Source organism: Coenobita brevimanus, chromosome 1 (assembly GCF_032717465.1).
Source record: "Coenobita brevimanus isolate Jiangsu-jjx chromosome 1, ASM3271746v2, whole genome shotgun sequence".
NCBI classification, from domain to species: Eukaryota; Metazoa; Arthropoda; class Malacostraca; order Decapoda; family Coenobitidae; genus Coenobita; species Coenobita brevimanus.
The window spans coordinates 8164652-8188090 of NC_136954.1; positions in this window are offsets into that span (position 1 = coordinate 8164652).

Genomic DNA, 23439 nt, shown 5'->3' on the forward strand with positions numbered 1-23439 from the left:
CATTTACAACGCTGGGTGGTAACCATATAACCAAACCATACGTGCTCCCTACGTGTCAAGTGGGTTGGTGGAGGGTTAGTGCCCCTCCCTGTAAGACAAATAACTCAGAGTCAAATGGCCACCCCGTACGGGATTATGGCGTCTGGCAATAGATAGACAGATAATATATATATATATATATATATATATATATATATATATATATATATATATATATATATATATATATATATATATATATATATATATATATATATATATATATATATATATATATATATATATATATATATGTCCATCCATCATCCATTCCTACATTGCCCCATGAGGAGCGTAGGAGCCCGGGACTAGGCAGTTGGTCCCGACATTTAAGATGAGAGTGATCCGTCTCACTCATTCCTGAATGGCATTATATATATATATATATATATATATATATATATATATATATATATATATATATATATATATATTATTTGCGAGAAACAGATTAAACGTGTGGACATATGTGGAAAGTTTGCTCTAAGTGGTTATCGAACCTGCGACTACTAGATAGGAGGCAAACGCTAATATCACTACGTCATGTTTATAAAGGATGCACCACCTGAATTCTGTGAAAAATCTGGTAAATCCATAATGGGAGTAAATGTTTCAGACCAAACCCGCGTTTTGACACATTTCAGAGTTATCTGGAGTTTTGCTTAGCCCGAAACATCTTGAAACAGCAGATTTTTTTCTATTCCAGCCAGCACATGCGCCTTCCCATACGTTGGAGAAACACATACTGAACATGTGGACATATATGGGAAGTTTTTAATGCTGTAACCAGGAATCTAATCTGGGACTCCTAGAAGGGAACCAGGCACTGATAAAAGCTAAGTCACCCAAATTCTATGAAGAACTAGGTAAAGCCATTATGGGAGGCTATATTTCAGCCTGAACCCATATGATGACACATATTTCGGTCATCTGGGTTTTTGCTTGGCCCTATGAAACTTGGCAAATGACACAGTAATTTCTAACCTAACAACAAACAAGATGGTGGCTCCTCCTGTCATACACACCTCCTGTCCAAGGACTGAGAGGAGAAGGTAAGACCCATCTCCCGCCCTAAACCTGGAGAGGAATTGACGGCCAGCATCCCTAGACTGGGACACCCAAACAAGAGATGCCATACAAACACTGGGACGAAACAGTCTTCACATTCAGGAGGGGGTCTTCCCTCCAGGGGATGGTAATGCATCCGGCGTGTATGACCGATCAGTAGGTGGGTCACTGCAACTTCCAAGTGACAGAACACAGGCCTAGCTGTATAGGCCCATGGACTAACTACCGTCATTACCTCCTGCAGCCTGTCTGGAACAGGAAGGGTATCCCATGAATGCTGTCAGAAAGTCTGGATAGCAGCTTTAATCACATGGAAGTAACCCTGTAGGGGAGAGGTCTGATAAAGGTATTAAGGGTAGTTACTGCCCTTGCAGCCTCACCTGCATACATATTTCCCTGCTGCCCATCATGGGCTGACACCCAGCAAAACGAAACTCTGCCCATGACGGCCCAGGAGGAGGAGCTTTTCAAAAATTTTCAACACCGTGGGATGGTTAGAGTTAAAATGCTCAATGGCAGACTAGACTGCCCTGGAGTCACTACAAATAGTAAAACTAATTGTCTCATAAGTAAGGAAAAGCTGGAGATCCAACAAAATTGCTGATACCTCAGTAGTATAAATTAAGACTGAGGAAGGTAGGATGCCACTCTGACTAAAATCAGGTAACACAACAACAAATTCAACACCAGCATTAGACTTTGAGCCATCAGTAAAAACTGAGACAGACCCAGTATTGGAGGCAATGTGAGCTAAAAACTGGGTGCAAAACACCACATCTGATGTCACAGCCTCAGGGGTAGTGACATACTGGCAACTCTGACCTCGTGTAACACCCAGGGTAGAACAGCAGGTATTTCCTTGTCTACAACTAGAGTACATGGGAGACTGAGTTCAGCTATGATTTCCTCATAACTAAATGGTGAGGAAATCGTGGATGGATGTCATAAAAATGATGCTGGGCAGAACTAAAAACACAGTCATGTGTTGGGGTCTCAAGCATGCTTGGGACATGGGAGATAGAGAAAGCTCCTGCAGCCAAACGAAGGCCTACGTGATATAGAGTCTAAGAGGAGGGTTTATCTGTCGGCACCCCATTTAGTAGCCTATGTGTCAAAACCTTGAACCCATGCCGCACTGCAGACCACATAATGAGCACACAATGAAGGTCTGCACGACCAACGCTGCACTGCACGTCTCACGTGAGGTACAATTTCCTGCGTTTATGAAACAATGACTAAAGGAAGGCAAATTTTCTTGCAAAGAAATAGCATGGCAGGGGTTTAAAAGGTTCAAAACCTTCAGACAGGAAGCGTTTACCTGCTTTAAATGTGGGACCCATGTATGATAAGGGTCAAAGATGAGGGATAAACGCCTCAATTCCTCCACAGAAACAATCTTTTGGTCATTCAGAAACAAATCCGAATCATGATGCATCCAACATAATCAGCAGAAGTGCACTGCAATGGTCTTAGAGGAGGGGAATCCAAGTCAGTGCTTCTGAGCCAAGGTAAAAGCCTGATTTATTGCAAGTTTCAGTCGACACTCTGCCACCAGCATATGGGAAGTGGCAAACAAAATAGGGAAGTCATCCACAAAGAGAGTGTTCTTCACTCGCACCGATGGAACTTCTACAATTCCATTAATAGCAAAAACAAATTAACATTCCCCTGTGTCACTTCCTCCTCTTGAGTGAATGGAGCTTCCTCTTGAGAGGAAGTTCTGATTAACAATGGGTACGTGACCCCAAAGACCATAAATGTGGAGATTAGATAAAATGCCAAGATGCCACGGTGTGTCATATGCCTTTTGTAAGCATATGCAATGCAGATGGACAACTCAAGGTAAAAAAGATTATCTACAGGGGATCATCTCAATCGGTAGACAGGTGGCTTGCGGTCCTACCGGACCCAGGTTCAAATCCCCGCTGGTGCAGGGAACAGTTTAAGGATTTGAATTTCATTACGGCAGAGTTTACCGATCTACCAGAAGACCCGCCGACATGTCGTAAAAATACCCCCGCTAATACCAAAACACCAGTCCTGTATGAGACAGCCCTAGCATGTATTCAATATGGACGGTGGGTGTTAGCGCCGAAGTGGTGACATGTAGAGGTGTACGATATGTAGGAGGACTACTGGGCCTTGGGAGCAGGCTGAGAAGCCTATGCCCAGAGTCGAGCACATAAAAAAAAAAAAAAAAATGCCTAAACCCACACTGTGCCTTAGATAAAACACACCATTTTCTAAAACCAAACAAGATGTACATTCACCATCTTCTTAAAGTTTGCAAATCTAGGACGCCAAAGAGACTGGGAAGAAATTGGACACAATGAATTGGCCTTTTCCTGGCTACGGGATCTGGAGGATTATGGCCAGTAGTTGGCATCACTCCCTCCAATATCCTATTGAACAAGGCCAATGGATATGTCACGGTCTCCTCCCCTAGTTGACAGATAATGGCCCATGTATTGAATATTATCATGTCCTGAAGTTGAGTCCTTGCAGGTGATTCATGACCCTTTGAGTGCCCAGGATAGGTGGGAGAAATATGGCCAGTAGAAGACTCGAGGGCCTGGCCAAGGGTACATGAGGATCAATGCTGGAAGAGGATTCTGCTATTTAGACTAATAATAAGAAGATACTTCATGCCCCCCACCCCACCCACCATGGAGCTGAACAAGGAGAGGCAGCAATACAACAGGTCACAGAACACCTGACAACCCCAGGGGTAGTGGAAGAGTATACAGCAAAGTTGCGATTTAGGACAGAGGGAAGTAATGATCTTACAATAACACGACCATTTAACTTCGTTTATTATTCAACAACCAGATTATATCACTCAATTGTGCTGAAAAAACTATGGAACTAAGTGGGTGCCTTAAGGTATTGGATTTCCAGATGGTGGCATTTGTTTACAACTCATGCATTATGGTATGTTTTTGTCAGCCGCTGCCAGGGTTTCTTGACCCAAGCAAACCCAAGTGACCTACACCCAATACATGCCTGCCTCAGCCTCATTGTTGTGTTCAGTGTCGTTGTGTCTAGAAGCATTTCTTTTTCCTCGCTCATTTCATCACAGAATTCCTTGCATACGGTTCCGAACTAACTTTGTTACAATGCTTAAGCACCCTGAGAGTGCTAAAAACACAATAAAAAGAATTTATTCCCGAGGAAAGAGTAATCTTACTGGACAAGTGGCATGTGTAGTGGAAGCTTAATGCGAACAAGGGCAACATTCTGACAATCAGATACGGTATAATGAGCCGGGTGTGTTTACGATGTGGATAGGCTCTTTGTTGGAGAATGATAAAAAAATAAATATGTTAATGATAAGGGAACAGTAAAATCATATTTTCACGTTTAGTGCAACGAATATGAAGAGGATTTTGACCGATTTTTTTTTTTTTTAATGACATACTCGGGGTAAGGAAATCTAGCTCTTATGGTATGTGAAGAGTCTACGCATTGACATAGGAGGTAAGATAGGAATTTGGCTAACTTGTTTATTATTCAAGATACTCCGCTCGTGTCTACCATAGAAGTTGTACGCAGTTGCTCCATGCTGACGATTTCATTGTATTTTTTCCTTTATTGCTGCGACTGATGAGACTTTCAAAAATAGTTTCACAGTGCATTTTCTTTTCTTATGACTAAATGCACCGAAAGCAATTCTTGGCAAAATAGCACTGAAAGTAAAACTCAGCAAACTCTGCATGATGCTGGGTGGCAATTTTTCACAGGTTATTAGAAATTTTTGCATGGTTGGTACTGGAGGCTTTCAAGGTTAGGTTTTGCGGCAATTCTAGGGGTTTAAAATTATAGGGGGTCTTTGGGGGGTAAAACCTCTCAGTTAGGCTAAGATGCACTGATGTCCAGTCGGCGAGATCCTATGTAATTACACTACAGCAGACACCTAAGGTTGAAATATCTGTCTATCTATCTATTGCCAGACACCTTAATCCCGTAATGGGTGGCCACAAACAAATCGCCTCCATGTTGCCCTGTCCCCCGTCAGTTCACTGTCCTGCTCCCAGCTCACATTCTCCTCTCTCATATACTTCTCCACTCCATCCCTCCATCTCATCTTTGACCTCCTTCTCTCTCTTCCCCCCCCCTTCACCTCACTCACATGCACTCTCCTCTTCAGTCTCCCGCTCTCCATCCTCTTCATATGGCCAAACCACCTCATTGTGTTTCTTCTAATGCTTCCTGTCACATACATATCCACACCACAATGCTCCTTCACTTCAGAAATACTGATAATAAAACTGATCTTTTATATATTTTTAAAAAGAAAAATATGGGGTTCCTAGAACCTAACCCCCTATTTTACATGTAAATTTATCTCACATTTTTGCACGAACTTGATTCAACACGAGATTCTACATAACCTATCTTGTGTTGTAGGCTACAGAGACTCTACCGTACATAGGTAACCACCACACAATGAGATGGCAACTCCAGATCAATAGAATGCCAGGCCATGTGGTGCCTGCTTGACCCTAACCAAAAAAGAAACCATCAGTCTCACTTGACTGGGCCTCACCAAGCCACCCATCTAGCCAGACCAGCCAACCAAAGAGGCGTGTTGCTAGCCACAGGGCGCACCATCTGCATCACCCAGCCACCAGGCAACATATCTCTTTAGCATCACGGGACACCATGCAGGGGAAACACATGGAAGGCCAACATCCATGCCCTTAGATGACCAGGCAGGGAATATCGCCACCATCAGCATGCCCCCTTCTCTGGTGATGGAGGGGGAGCACTTGGTCCATGATATCGATGGATTTCAGTCCTAAAGAGGCAGCCCCAGGCAACCACAGTAGGGGACCACACTAACCACACTTCAAGCCCCACCACCACTGCAAGCTCCCCTTCGGTGGGGTTCTCCATCATAAGGGAAGGTGCATGCGCTGAGTGGGTTAGTTTAAAAACTGCTGTCATTTGAAGAGTTGTGTGGAACTAAACAAATATACAGATGACTCTGAAATGTGTTATCATATGGGTTCGGGTTGAAATACATCCTTCCATAAAAGTCCAATACATTACCACTATGCCGGGAATTGAACCCGGTACTCTAAGGTTAGAGCCAGGCAGCAATCCACTACACCACGACCAGGTAAAAATGATCTCGCATTGTCACAATCTTGTAACCAATGTCTCTCTGCCCCTAATGTGGACCTGAAGAGGCTGAGGTAACCCCCTGGCACTCAGCCTCTTCAGGCCCAAAGTGGGGGCGGAGGGACAGTTACAAGATTGACAGTGTGATATAGGCTAACCTGGTCGTGGTGTAGTGGTATGCTGCCTGGCTCTCACCTGAGAGTCCCTGGTTCGATTCCCTGCACAGCGGTATTATACTGGATGATTTTTCCTGTGTAATGTACAGGTTTCTCTCTCCACTCCCATATTATATTTACCTGGATCTTCACAGAACTCAGGTGGCATAGTTTTGATCACGCCATGGCATAGCGATAGTGTCTGGCTCCTATCTAGGAGTCCAGGATTTGATTCTCGGCTAGAGCCTTAAAAACTCTCCACATAAGTCCTCACGTGTAATGTCTGTTTGTCACATATGGAAAGGCACATATACCATGCCCACTGGGATAAGATAAAAACTGCTATGTCACTTGCCGAATTCCGTGGAGCTAAGTAATAATCCAGTTGACTCTGAAACATGTGTCATCATATGGGTTCAGACTGAAATGTATCCTCCCATAATGGATTTATCAGGTTTTGCATAGAACTCGGGTGGTGCAGCCTTTATCACACCATGGCATAGTCACATCTGTGCCTGGCTACTATCTATGAGTCCCTAGTCCGATTCCTGGCTCAAGTGTCAAAAAACTTTCCATACATGTCAATAACAGACAGCTAGATGGAGAGATATACACGTTGGTATGTATGTATGTACATATAAATACAGAGACATAGATATATGAAAAAACTGGACATGAATGGTAAACATTGTAACTGTACTACTTTTTTTGTGACGTGGTGTAACAGGTAGGCAATATCACTTTCTTCTGGTGGTATAAAAAGTTCATTCCAGCATTACATGATGGGGCTGAAGGGAGGGTTAGGATGATATTGGGTGCAGCTGCAGAAAAGAGGAGTGGGGGATTGGAGACAGTAGCAGGAGAAAGGCATGGGGAGTGTGGAGTGAAGGAAGGGGCGACGGATGACAGGAGGGGGTAAGTTAAGAAGAGAAAGGCTGGTTGTGACACACACACACACACACACACACACACACACACACACACACACACACACACACACACACACACACACACACACACACACACACACACACACACACACACACACACACACACACACACACACACACACACACACACACACACACACACACACACACACACACACACACACACACACACACACACACACACACACACACACACACAGGACACAGATCTAGTGGTGCTGCCACATGCAGGGAATGGTAGCTACTGCATGAAAACACTGCAAGTAGCTATTAGCATTCAATTTTTTTCCGCAGCTACCCTAGAGAAGATTCAGAATAGCCTACCGGTAGCGAAAGACGTCAGTTGATAAAATGAACAATGTAGCTACTGTTTGCAGGAACGTATGCTCCATCACTGTCATCATCATCCATTTAACTTTCTAAACAAATATACCGTATGATGTGCCAAGCGTCTAAATTACCTATACGGAAAGCAAAAATGCAGAACTGTAACCAGTGCTCAATGAGGAGGACAGTGGATCTGTTTAGTCCTCACTCAAGCCTTCGAAATAGCTACTGTTCATCCCCACAGCTTAATGGCACTGAAAAAGAAAACAGACTGCCAAGTTGATAAAGGTGCGTGACCCTTGTCATGTTCATCTCCATACGTGCCAGTCCTAATTCCATGTCTGATATTCACAAATTCACTTGCCACAGCCATCCACGTCCTCGGTCATCCAAACCTCCTCCTAGTCTAAAACTCGGTAATTTAAAATGGCATATTCTTTTTCTCATTCATACCGGTACTCGTGTAAATTTTTTATGGTCCTATAATCTAGCCTAAGCACAGTTTACAGCAATCTTCTACTCCACAACTATCTTTTCATGATTCTCCATATTTCTTAACCTATCCATTATATGAAACTATCTATCTATTTATCTATTGCCAGACGCCTTAATCCCGCAAGGGGTGGCCACAAACAAATCGCCTCCATATCGCCCTGTCCCTTAGCCATTTCACTGCCCTGCTCCCAGTTCACACACACCCTCTCTCATAAGAATTATGTTGGTTTTCTATGAAACCAACATAATTATTCAAGTCTCACATATACTTCTCACTCTTGCCATGCCTTACCAATCTCACACATTCGCTAATAAGGGCACTAGTTAGCACGTCCTTGCACTCCTGCTGCCTCTATACTCAGCCCTTAGTTCTGTCAAGGGTTATATAGGTCTCTCTCTCTCTCTCTCTCTCTCTCTCTCTCTCTCGTGCTTTTATTATTCCCATTCATCACTTCCTCTATCCATCTACCCCAACTTTTCCATTTTCCAAATTCTCTTACCGCCCGTTACATGTTCTTACACGATTTTTACATATTCCCTCTTTTTAAAGAAAATGAAAAATGCATAGCACTTTCATTTAATTTTTACACATTTATTTGCCATTTTCTCCATTCCCTGTACTAAACTTTCCAAACACTCCTTAACCAAAATTGTCCCCTTTTACTTACGTTTCACTAGGCTACTTTTCGTGCATCCATTTCCTTTTTTCTTTCGTTGGTCTTTCCACGTCCACATTCTGGCATAATGTTCTCTTCATACCAGGTACCACCCTCGCAATGATCCACTCATAAAGATTCGAGAAAATATTATAACACTAACACCTCATAAGGGTGTATTGCCTAACATGACACGATACGGTGACATTTGTTTTTATTCTTGCTACCAATGGGGGACTTAACGCCAAGGCTCACTTACACTAAAGGACTTAACTCCTTGAATCTGGTGACGTCCGCTTGAGTTTATTCTTGTTACCTTTTAAATGATTTTTTTAGGCTGGGACTTTTTGAGCTGGAAACATTAAATACAGCTTTCATTAACCCCTTCACTACTTCGGATCTTTCCTACGTTGAATAAAAATTGGCCAGTGGTACCTGGAGTTGTCTTTAATACAAAATACGTCACCAGAGTGAAGGTGTCAATGAAGGCTATTCCTCAAGCCCAGGAAGTCTCTCAGCTGAATAAACCCATCTGTAGGTAACAGATAAAATATAAAGATAGATCTTCGGCTTGAAGAGACCGCAGGTAACTACGCCCCCTCTCCAAAAAATAAAAATAATAATAATAAAATAAAGTATCACGCCATAACACTTACCATCTTGAAACATGGACGAAGTATAGTAATATGTATCACTACACTTCACTATACTTCGTCCATGTTTCAAGATGCTAAGTGTTATAACGTGATACTTTTTTTTTGGGGGGGGGGGGTAGTTACCTGCGGCCTCTTCAACCCAAGGATCTATCTTTACTGTGGTACGGTAGGTGGGGGCGCCCATCATTCACTCACTCAGTGTAGTGTTGCATTATGGTTTCTACACTGAGTGACAAGCCAAATGGTTTCTTGTACCTAGGAAACCATTTACTACGCTGGATGTAACCATATGACCAGGGTTGGCCGGGTTAGGTGTGCCCCAGATACCCCTACCTAAAATCACTAAATTATGACAAACGCTTTGGAGGGCCGGGGAGGACCCAATACCTGCCCAGGACCCCAACCAAATGGACAGATCCTCATGGCCATGTGGAACTGAAAAGCGTGAATGAGGAGAGTAAGAGGGTGGAAGTGGTGAATGTGTTCAAGAGTGCGAGATATGCCGTGATGGCATTGTGTGAAACTAAGATGAAAGGTGTGAACTGGATTAGTGGGAAGGTGTAAAGTGTGTAAGGTCGGGCATGAATGGGAGAGGAAGATGCAAGGAAGGAGTTGCCTTGTTGATGAATGAAGTGTGACATAGTGGAATAAGAGATCACAAATGTCTCAGCTCGAGATGCATGTATGTCTAGTTCATGTCAGTGATGGTGAAAGTGGCGGTGATTGAAGAGTATGTACCGTGTGATGATAGGAGTGAGACAGAGGAAGACAGGTTTTGCGATGAGCTGGGTGATGTAGTAGGAGAAATGCCTGAGTTAGAAAGTGATTGTAATGGGCGATACGAATGGTGGAGTATAGGCACTGGCCCTATGAATGATATAAAGGGTGTTGGGTAGTAATGAAATACCAGGAGAGAATGATAATGGGATGTGACTGAAAGACATGTCAGGAAGGGAGGTTGTGCATTTGCAATTCATATTTTAAATACAAGGATGCACATAAATGTACGTGGTAGAGAGGGAACGGAGATCATGTTGAAAGGAGCCTGACTACGTGCTCGTAGAGAAATCCACGCTGGGTAGTGCTCCTGATACGAGGGCAGTGAGAGGAAGATGTGGAGGTTTGTCAAATCATATGATTGTGGTATGAAAGATCAAGCCGAGAAGAGTGAGCTGTTTGCGGAATCGTTTAATCTCACCCAGTTGGTAAAGCAACCAACCAGAATACCTGATAATCCTGACCATAATGCCCATCTCTTGGATATACTCTTGACAAATAATCCAGATCAATATAGGATAGAGGTACTGTCACCACTTCGATCCTCTGACCACAATCTCATCAAAGCCTCATTAGTTAACCCTCCCACACCTCCCCGTTCTGAACCTGTCGGGTGACCCGATGGCACTTTGATAGGGCAGACTGGGATGGATTTAGAAATTATCTTGCTGATGTTCCATGGCAGTCTTTCTTCTCTAGTGATCCCAGTTCTACCCAGTCCTACATTTGCGACTTAATACTAGCTGGAATGGATTTATTCATACCAAGTCGACAGTTCACTAAAAGATCGAACTCTCCAAAATGGTTTGATGGCAACTGTGCCAGAGCAACAGCCCAAAAGTCACTAGCATATAACTCTTACTTAAAATAAAAAACATCTGATTCACTCTCCCAATTTAAAATTGCTAGAAATCATGCAAAAGCTGTATTAAATCTATCTAAATCAAACTTTCTTCAAAAACAAGCATCAAAATTACTTAACAACCCTAATGACAATAGAATATTCTGGTCAACTCTTAATTCTTTCAATAATAACTTTAACAAGTCATTTTCCATTCCCCCACTAAAATCTTCAGATGGCAACATTACAAATGACCCATGTGGGAAAGCAGATATCTTTGCCAGTACCTTTGCCAGAAACTCTATCATAGACGATACTAGCCAGAATGTCTCAGTACTGGAACTTGATTCTCCGGAAATTGCCCCACTTAAAATGCAGACAAGATACGTAAAATCCATCCTAGACAATGTACCCACCAACAAAGCTCCAGGCCCAGATGGAATTCAGCCAATTGTTTTAAAAAAGTGTTCCCCTGAACTTGCCTCTGTCCTAGCTAAATTATTCAGATTATGCATACGTACTTCTTTATTCCCAAATTCATGGAAAGAAGCCAATATCCACCCAGTTCCGAAGAAAGGAAGTTCGTCTGACCCCTCCAATTACAGACCAATAGCTGTCACATCTTCTCTTGGTAAGGTATTTGAAACTTTAATTAATAAGCACATTGTTAAACATCTTGAATCCAACAACTTAATTAGTGATAGACAATATGGTTTTCGCCACGAAAGATCCACCATTGACATACTCAATTTCTTAACTCATACCATCAATCAATCGATTGATCTTTTTGGAGAAACTCATGCAGTAGCTCTTGATACCTCAAAAGCTTTCAAAAGAGTATGGCACTATTCCCTGCTGTCCAAACTCCCTTGCTATGGACTAACATCTTTTGTTCCTTTGATTTCTTCCTATCTTAGTGACAGGAAAATAAGAGTAAAAGTAGATGATGTATATTCCAATTTCCACTCAGTTAACACCAGCATGCCGCAGGAATCAGTTCTGGCGCCAACCCTATTTCTGGTTCATATTAATGAACCCACAATCCCATTCACTCATATGCAGATGACTCAACACTACATAGTTCATTCACACTCAGACATCCATTTACAAAGTCTAATATCTCTGCCTCTCAACTCAGTACAGCCATCTCCATAAATCAAGATCTATCTACAATCAGTGAATGGGGACAAAACAACCTTGTCTCTTTTAATGCTAGTAAAACTAAATATATACAGTTTACTAATAGACTGATATTGCCAGATTCGTACATTACCTACAGTGCTACTAATATTCCCATCTCCAGAAGTATTGAAATTCTTGGTGTCTCACTTAACAGTGCCCTCAGCTGGACCACTCATATCAGATCACTTGCTAAAACCGTCTCAAAGAAACTTGGATTATTGTACAGAGTCCGTAACTTCTTTGCCGATGAGCAGTTAGCTATAATTTATAAGAGTCATGTGCGCTCTCAGCTTGAATATTGCTCACCCTTGTGGAATGGTTGTGGAGAGGTTGCATTAAGACAACTAGACAAAATTCAGAATAAAGCTGTTAGAATCATTAACAACCCTGCCATTACATATAAACTACCTCCCCTGCAAGTAAGAAGGAATGTTTCCTCCCTTGCATTATTTTACAGATATTTTTTTGGCAAATGCTCAGACGAAGTTGCGTCCATGGTGCCACCTCTCCATGCCTTCCCTCGTGCTACACGGGCATCTGGTAGCGCTCATGACTGGAATGTCACTCAGCCATATTGCAGAACTTCTGCCTATCAGAATTCTTTCATTCCTCGAACAGCATCTCTCTGGAACTCGCTTCCCCAGAGTTGTTTCCCTCCAAATTTCAACCCACAACTGTTCAAGTCTAACTGTTACAGATATTTTATGAACAGAGGACACCAGTAATCTGGTGTATGGATTTTTTTTTTTACTCATTTGTTTTTCCTTCCTCCGTTCTGTTATATATATATATATATATATATATATATATATATATATATATATATATATATATGAAAGTGGACCAAGAGACACAGAGGAGCTGTCAGGGAGGGAGACTGAAAGTCGAGAAGCTGAGGATCAAGGAAATGGCAGATGAATACAAGGCCAAAGCAAGGGAGGAGTTAGAATCTGTGAACTGGAATGAAATGGATTTGGACAGCTTTTGGAATGTATACAGGGGTTGTTTAGTTAGGAGTGCTAGTGCAATGTGTGGTGTGGCAGGAGTAACAACAAAGAAGAAAGGTACGGCATGGTGGGATGAAAAGGTTAAGAGAGCAGTGGAGGAAAAGAGGATGAAGTGGCTTGAGTGGATACAGCACAGGGGTTCAGTTGAAACAAGAAATGAACATACTGAAATCAAGAAGCACGTGAAGAGACTAGAGAAGAGGAAAAGGGAGGAGGTAAATGACGATCTAGGAAAAAAAATGAATGCAAATTACTCTGAAAATAGGAAGTTATTCTGGGAAGAAGTGCGGAAATGTGGAAGTGACAGTGGAAATGTGAAAGTATGACGGATGTACCACAAGTGGTAGATTATTAACCCATGGGGATGAGGTAAGGACATGATGGAAAGAATATTTTCAATGGGAATGGAGAGAGCAAGCGACGTTTTAACATGAATGGTTTGAGGCGTATACAGAGAAAGAACGCAGTGCCAGGAGGCGTGACAAAGGTGTGGAACGCCGTGAAGCGGCTGAAAAATGGGAAAGCAGCTGGAGTTGATGAGTTTTATGTAGAGATAAGTGTAATGAAGAGCGCGGAATGAAGTGCTTGTTGCAGATATGTAAGAAAGTATGGATGAGTGAAATTGTGCCAGTAGTGAAAAAAGGCAGTGACTGTACCCCCGTACAAAAATAAAGGTGAGCGAAGAGAGTAGAGATGTACCGATACCAAAATTTTGACCGATACCGATACCGATACCACAAAATTGGACCAATACCGATACTACTACCGATACCGATACCAATGCCAGTGAAGGAGAGTGGTGCCTGCCATCTGAGGGCTGTGGCAGGGCCTTGAGCCGCTGATGCGAGGCTGCCAACCTGTCTCGTGCATCTCCATGGTGGCAGATGTGACTCATTACCAAAGAATGTACTGTATTGCTCCGCACCATGTACTCAAAATAATACGATACTAAATAATTGGATATTACCAATATATATATATATATATATATATATATATATATATATATATATATATATATATATATATATATATATATATATCCCTATAAAACATCCAAATTCTTTTCAACAAATTAACTTCCAGGGATATACTACGAACAAAATATCTTTTAAGTATCGGTAGTATTGGCAGAAAATCAGCCGATACCGATTCCGATACCGATACTCTAAAAATGGGCCTACCACCGATACCGATACCGATACATTGGTACATCTCTAGACGAAAGTGCAGGCATTATCATGGCATAAGTCTATTGAGTGTGGTAGGGAAGGTATATGGAAGAATTATTATACAGAATGTAAGAGAAATATCAGAAGTCCTAATGAGTGACGAACAAGGTGGCTTTAGGAGTGGCAAAGGATGTGTGGATCAAATATTTGCAGTGAGACATAGTGGAGAAGGCCTGTAAGAAGGACTATAAGGTGTTTATGGCATTTATAGATCTGGAAAAAGCATACGACAAAGTAGACAGAGAAGGACTGTGGAAGGTTTTGTTCATATACGGTGTAGATGGTAAGATGCTAGGTGCCTTCAAGAGTTTTTTTGATGGTAGTGAGGCATGTGTAAGGGTAAATGGGCATCTAAGCAACTGGTTGAAGATCAGTGCAGGCGTGCGACAAGGTTGTGTGATGTCCCTATGGTTGTTCATTTTATATATGGATGGGGTGATGAAAGAAGTTAAAACACGAGTAATGGAGAGACGGATGGCGTTGGTAATGAGTGGTGATGGATGATTATCTCACATTTGTTTTAAGCTGATGATGCAGTGCTACTTGCAAATACCGGATAAGAGCTTGGTAGACCGGCACAAAGTTTTGTATATGTCTGTGAGCGTCGTGCTTTGAGAATAAATGTAGTAAAGAGTAAAGTGATGGTTATTGAGAGAGAAGGCGACACCCAGTGTGATGTTACAGGGAATGGAGAGAAACTGGAATTGGTGAGAGAGCTCAAATACCTAGGTACAGTGATAGAAACGAGAGGAAAACGTGCAAAAGAAGTGGAAATTAGAGTGGCACAAAGAACGAAGGTAGCTGGTGCTTTGAAGGCCTTGATAAAAAACAGAGGCTTGAGTGTTGCAGCTATGCGAGGCTTATATGGAGTGTTTGTGCCAGCTTTAACATAAGGATGTAAGACTATGGTGTGGCATGAAAATGAAAAGTCATGAGTGAGAGCAGTGGAGATGGGACTGCTGAGGAATGTATGTGGAGTACTAAGGGTGGACGGGTTACGGAATAATGTGATTCGTGAAAGATGCAGGGTGAGGAAGTCCGTGGACACCCAAAATGATGAGAGTGTACTGAGATGGTTTGGTCATTTGGAAAGAATGGATGACAACAGTGTGAGGCTAAAGGACTGACAAGAGACCGAACTGGCTGGATGAATTTTGTGCGGAGAAGCGCATAACCAGGGATCTGGCATCCCCTTTAAATGGGACAGTGTTCGGATTGACTCTACCAGATAGGTCTAAATGAAGCTACAGAACGTTGTGAATTTTTTTTGGCCTACTTCATGGAGCCAGGATCCGTGGGCTTGAATGATGAGTGATGGGAGCGTGGCCCACTGAACTGTTCAAACTTAGGCTGTCTAGACGTTGCTGCTCCTCACGCTGCCCTAGGATGGGAAAGAAGGTCCGGATGATGATGATGATAATTGATATTCAACAGATATTGTTCGAAAAAAAAAAAAAAAAAAGTTCCACCCATCCGTGTGCGGTGCTCCTTTCTGCGCGGGATTTCAGAATGAGATATGGCAGGAGGGGTGTCAGTGAGCTGAGGGCAAGGAAAGGAGGCGGTAGGGATGGGGGAATGGTTGGTAGGAAGGCTGGGCAGAGAAACGAGTCTGCGATTCAAACCTGGAGTCATATTTGCTCGAATTCGTTCATTTAGGGCATGGTATATGAGATGCAGTTTGATAGGCATTGTTGTATTATGTCGTACACGCTTAAGATGGTCTGCAGGTATTTACATCAAGAAAATTAATTTAACTCAATGTGGGGAAAACATTTGAAGGCTTACGGCAACTGGAGGCTTTAAATACGAAATGTAAAACCGAGAGTGAAGGCGACAACTACGAGTTGCGACACTGTGATACACGAAATTATAGTCCAAAAATTATTAAAATACACAGCTACAAAATTGCAAATGTCACACTGAAACTACGCAGACCTTAATGTTGCTGGTGTGTGCTTGTCGTAAGACACGCCGAATGTGTGCGCGTTTGTGGTGTATGCTCATTAGTGTGTGTGTGTGTGTGTGTGTGTGTGTGTGTGTGAGGCACTGTTAACAAAATGGCACGTATCCCGTTCACAGTTTAACAAAATGTGACAAAGAACAAACTAATACGGTAAGTTGGCTACACCATCACAAACTAACAACATATTCAGGGTCTAAGCTTCAAATACGATTCGTCTACATTCTACAACTTCCAAAAGATTTTATTCAGTAAACGGGGAGATCACTGGTAGGAATGAGGTTAACAAATTCTTAAAATCCACGCGTAAAAGCCGCACCCCCCACCCTTTCTCTCTCACACACACACACACAAACACACATCTTACCTGATAGTCCACATCTATCCACTGCTTCTGCCTGCAGTACTTTCCTCTTCATCGCCTTTATACAGCCAGAAGTACGTAATGTATCAGAATACTGGGTTGACACGTTCATTGCCAACTAATAAAGCGTTGCTCGTAACACAAAAGATCAAGTCCACACTTGTGTACACTCAGTGAACTGTAGGTACGAATCTTTGGCAGATGCGGCTTTGCGGCATGTCTTCCTGAGATTTATTTTGGTCGTTTCATCCTTCTTATATCCTTTTTAATGTTGTTGCTCAAAACTAGGTTCACTGAAAAAATACAAATAGCATTTAAGAGAATATCAACGTGTAATATGCAAAATAAATCGCCGAGGAAGAAGTGCTACAAGCGTTCACAAGGAAACAATGACGTAGCACAGAAAATACTGTACACTACCCCCCACAGCGGTATGACTTACACTGGCTGCGTCTGGCGGCGGCCGGATGCTCCGAGCCCCCGAAGAGCTGCCCATTGGCCTAACCCAAGAGTAGTAACTTAAATTCCAGCAAATGAGACCCAATTTATTTGTAGTTTAAATATTCACGCTCAACTTTAATGAATTTATGAAGTTGTGTTTCTAATGTTTCACCCCCCAAATTCAGTAACCTTGGAAGATTAGAAGTGACATTTGAATCCGAGACATAAGCAGTCGAAACCAGCTCGGGTAAAGTGGCAGAGTATGCCCGTCTTCAGACACAGGTGTCATTCCTCACTTTATTCACTTTATCAGGATTCTTTACACTACCTCTTAATTATACTGTATACACGTAATATCATTCCAACATCCTTTACAAACACCAATGACCAGATGGCTGAATTCACTTATAATATTATATACGGAAAAAATAATATATCATTTGGCAACATTTTGATTAAGGGAACTAGCTTCACCACCTTACATGCCAAATGCTTCCAAGATGCTTCCTTACCACCTATTCGTTTAGTTGAGTATATTACAAAGCCTGTATTACCTTAAGTATGATAATCGCTGGTAATATTAAATCATGACTAAATTATATCTGAAACACACATTTGGGAGAGATAACTATCGGAAGTGAACTGGGCAAGACTTCTCTTGCCACTGTACAGTAAGGCAGAGACCAGGCGGAATTAACCTTGATTCAGGTTGGTCGGACACAAATTCTCTCTCTCTCTCTCTCTCTCTCTCTCTCTCTCTCTCTCCTGTATATCGTTTCGCTTATAAAGGCTCCAACATGCTTGCATGTGACGGCCTTGGTCAAAAAATGGAGGCTCTCATGCTGCTCGATCTTTGGCAGCCTCCCATACAGTCCCTTATCCCTGAGGTCACACTCGACGACCTCGTCCAAGGTCTTTTTCGGTCTGCCTCTTGCAACACTACCCTCAACGTTCATACTCCTCACTTTCTGCACCCAATTTTCATCCCCCATCCTCACCACATGCCCAATCCATTTCATTCTACCTCTCCTCATTACAACACAAAGACACTCCAGATCCATCCTTCCTCTTAACTCTTCCATTATGAACCTAGTCCTCCCAGGCCTCGCATTCAAGGACTCACATCCATTTAATCAGTCATTTCTGTACGTTTGAGCCAGCGAATATCCTCTTCCTTTACTTCTTTATGTTTGAGCCGGCGAATATCCTCTTTCTTTGCTGCCCTACGTTTGAGCCAGCGAATATCCTCTTCCTTTTCTGCCCTACGTTTGAGCCAGCGAATATCCTCTTCCTTTTCTGCCCTACGTATGAGCCAGCAAATATCCTCTTCCTTTTCTGCCCTACGTTTGAGCCAGCGAATATCCTCTTCCTTTAATGCCCTACGTTTGAGCCAGCAAATATCCTCTTCCTTTACTGCCCAGGTCTCACTACCATACAGCATTACACTCCTAACACATGCCACACACAAATATCCTTTAGCACGGAGGGAAAGCCCTCCCAATGTCAGGAGAGGCAACAGCTCCCTGAACTTCTTCCACCCATTCCTTACTCAGGTCCCACCTCCAGCACATATCGTCTCCCAAATAACAAAACTCTTCCACACACTCAAGAGACTCACCTTCAAAATCAGTCCTATCACGCCTGACAATCTCCACATGCTCTCCCGACACATCACACACATGAAATCAGCATTATCTAGCAGGCTACCTCTAATACTACTATATCTCTTATGCACCCACTTGTCACAGACACTGCACATGATGGAATTACTTCCCACGCCCTTGTGGCAAACCGCACATGGCCACTCTCCTTTCTTGATAGTACTGCCACCAACCCCATGTACCATCACCTTTGTTTTATCTGCATTTACTCTTCAGCCCTCGTCCCCCATATTATCTCTCCACTTCCTACATCTTTCCTCTGCCTCCCTGTCATTCTCTGCAATCATCGGCATACAACACCTCCCATAGGAGTCCATTTCTAAAGTCATGTGAAAGGGCTTCAAGCACCATGGTAATAAGGGGCTCAAGACTGACCCCTGATGCACGCCAACATTCACGGAAAACTCATCACTCAAAGCTCCTTTCACTTTCACTTGATGGGAGCACCTACATACATAGCCACAACCACTCCGACCAGCCACTCCGACCAGCCACTCCTCGATCCCAGGCTTTCTCATTGCCCACTTCACTACCTCCCTCGGGATTATGTCAAAGGCCTCCAAATCAACAAATACAGATCCCTTTTCTTTACAATATATTTTTCCTGAAGCTGTCGAACAATGAATATGTCATCAGTGGTCCCTTTGCCTGCAGTGAATATGGCATTAGTGGTGCCTTTGCCTTCAATAAATCTGGCATCAGTGGTCCCTTTGCCTGGCATAAAACCAAACTCTGTCTCATCAACTGTCACTCTTTCTTTAATCATACTTTCTAGAACTCTCTCCATTAACTTTTTTTTTTTTTTTTTTCAAAAGTATACCAGATTATGCAGCTTCTTTTTAATAGTTCACTACAAAATCATCATCGAAGTAAACAACACCTGTTAACACAGAGGTATCCCAAAACATTTGTATTTACCCAGCTGAAGAATACTGGATTTTATCTAAGCTCGTGTTGTCCAGTTACCTCCATATCTACTTTTATTCAGTTTATATGAGTAAAACTGATATACCGTGTACATGGGATGAAGTGTATACTGTGTGATCTAGAGCACAGAGGGTTTGTATAAAGAGCCTGACAAATTGATAAATTGTGCGAGAAAGTGAAGCGTGTGTTTGTTCCAACTTGACAAATTCCTAACCCCTTTCAGTTCAGTTGATGGCTAATTATTTGACTAGTAAGCAAGGACACTCATTTTTACCTCATGAGTAAAATGGAGAAATGAATTCCCCAAGCTAGGCATCAAAGGCCATATAGTCCCGAGAGGTTACAGGAGGGAGCTACCCCTCCCGGAAACGGTAGCCCCAGGCGAGGCTCGAACTTGCGACCTCCCGGCCACGAGCTCGATGCTCTACCACTGAGCTACTGCGCCCCTACCTCATGAATAAGAATCTAGGAATTTAATGCAACCAAGGCATGATATTCGAGTTCTGCAAGTGGCCCAGTTCTGTCAGGTATAAACAGACCAAGTATTATTATGGGCCGAAGTGTGTAAAATGAGAGTTAGAGAGTGGCTGAGACGAGTACAGAATGTATAATTACCTGACAAGATTTGCAGCGAGTCCTTGTAGAAAAGGAAAGTGCATGAGAGGTGCATCCTGTCTGTAAGAATGTATCGTTACATGTTTCAGTGTGCATTCAGTGTGGGCAATGTACAGTCACGCGTACTAATTTCTGCTCAGGGGTTACCCCTTCCTTCCCCCCTCTACCCTGGACAGAGGGAAGGGGGGAATCGCGAACAAGTCTACCCCGCCTTCTGCCCCAACCCCCACCCTCCACCTCCAGCTGCCAGTTACTGATTAGACGCAAATTTTCTCATGTCCTGTAAACATGACTAAACTGTCGTCGCACACGCTTTCAACGGCCAAGAGTTGGACTATATTTTTAGAATAAATTATTACCGTATTGAACTGCATTCTCAAATTGAAAATATTCACCATCATTGTAATCCAGTGTCGTCCGCTGCACAATTCTGGGCTCCAGTGCTTTCCTTTTCACTTCCCCCATCTCTCTCTCTCTCTCTCTCTCTCTCTCTCTCTGAATTTACTTTTCCCACTCACTCTTTCTTTTTAAATTTATATAACTTTCCCTTTGCTTCTCTCCCCCTTCTCTCTCGTTCTTTGTCTTAAGTCTTCCCCGCCGCTCACCCCTCTCCCCACCTTAGGCCTGATCAGCAGTCAGTTATACCGTCACCGCTCCTTCGTATCTCGTGTGCAGGCAACATTTATCACACACACTTAGGTCAGATGTATGGAAAGCTAATTTTTATATAATTATATATATAATTGTATTTCTCATTATGTGCCAAGTTCAAATAGAGAACACCAGACCAATATTCGTAATTTTTATTAGAGTGACCGTTCCACTTCACATAGCTGGGTAGCTGGGCTTATAAACTGCTCGCACACACACACACACACACACACACACACACACACACACACACACACCGCTGGCGCAGTGGTAACGTTCTTGCTTGCCATCTGGTAGACGGGAGTTCGAGCCTCGCTCAGCTTGCGAAAAGTTTCACTGACGAAGTGGGTGGTTGCTGTCCCCCTTGAGCAAGGGGACGGGTGTGTGCGTGTGTGAAGGTCACAGCCTTGCCCTTAGATCGGACTATATGAGCTCTCAGCTCCCTTCCGGGAGGGTAAAAAGCTGACGATCACGACCATCAAGTGATCATGACCGACCCGGTGAATTACACACACACACACACGACTTAAATTTTGCACTGACAGCGTGGCGACTACAAATATAGTCATTCTAACAACTGGATCTGCTGGCTCCAAACCATCCATGTCCCAGTCAAACTCCTCATTCAATAACCGGTTATTGAATGAGGAGTTTGACTGGGACATGGATGGTTTGGAGCCAGCAGATCCAGTTGTTAGAATGACTATATTTGTAGTCGCCACGCTGTCAGTGCAAAATTTAAGTCGTGTGTGTGTGTGTGTAATTCACCGGGTCGGTCAGGATCACTTGATGGTCGTGATCGTCAGCTTTTTACCCTCCCGGAAGGGAGCTGAGAGCTCATATAGTCCGATCTAAGGGCAAGGCTGTGACCTTCACACACGCACACACCCGTTCCCTTGCTCAAGGGGGACAGTAACCACCCACTTCGTCAGTGAAACTTTTCGCAAGCTGAGCGAGGTGCGAACTCCCGTCCACCAGTTGGCATGCGAGAACGTTACCACTGCACCAGCGAGCGGTGTGTGTGTGTGTGTGTGTGTGTGTGTGTGTGTGTGTGTGTGTGTGTGTGTGTGTATAGTTTATAAGCCCAGCTACCCAGCTATTTGAAGTGGAACAGTCACTCTAATAAAAATTACGAATATTGGTCTGGTGTTCTCTGTTTGAACTTGGCACATAATGAGAAATACAATTTTATATATATATATATATATATATATATATATATATATATATATATATATATATATATATATATATATATATATATATATATAAATTAGCTTTCCATACATCTGACCTAAGTGTGTGTGATAAATGTTGCCTGCACACGAGATACGAAGGAGCGGTGACGGTATAACTGACTGCTGATCAGGCCTAAGGTGGGGGGAGGGGAGGGGTGAGAGGCGGGGAAGACTTAAGACAAAGAACGAGAGAGAAGGGGGAGAGGGGGAGAGAAGCAAAGGGAAAGTTATATAAATTTAAAAAGAAAGAGTGAGTGGGAAAAGTAAATTCAGAGAGAGAGAGAGAGAGAGAGAGAGAGCTGGGGGAAGTGAAAAGGAAAGCACTGGAGCCCAGAATTGTGCAGCGGACGACACTGGATTACAATGATGGTGAATATTTTCAATTTGAGAATGCAGTTCAATACGGTAATAATTTATTCTAAAAATATAGTCCAACTCTTGGCCGTTGAAAGCGTGTGCGACGACAGTTTAGTCATGTTTACAGGACATGAGAAAATTTGCGTCTAATCAGTAACTGGCAGCTGGAGGTGGAGGGTGGGGGAGTTGGGGGCAGAAGGCGGGGTAGACTTGTTCGCGATTCCCCCCTTCCCTCTGTCCAGGGTAGAGGGGGGAAGGAAGGGGTAACCCCTGAGCAGAAATTAGTACGCGTGACTGTACAATTGTAGAGTCTGTGTGTTACTGTGTAGTTACACCCAAATGCGAAAGCGCGAGGTGGTTATATGTATGGTTTGGTTTGTCTATCTGTTTGTGTTTGTCTGTCTGTCTGTCTGTCAGCAAGATCATGAAATTTATGAAAAAAAGCTGTTGGGTGAATCTGCACCAAATCTGATATAATGGTTTATGATCATCGAAGGAACAGGTGATTATTTTTTGGATGAAAAAAGTCATAGGTATTAGATCAAGGAAAAGTAAAGTCAGCTCAAACAGCTTTGATTCGATTTTGTCCAACCTTGGTGGAGGGTTGAAAGACATGAAAGTGTAAAATTATTCAGTCGTTATATGCTGGAGTATTCAAGGGTCTGTACACAGGGTGACTGTATTGAATGGGACAGGAACAAAGTGTGTGTAGTTAT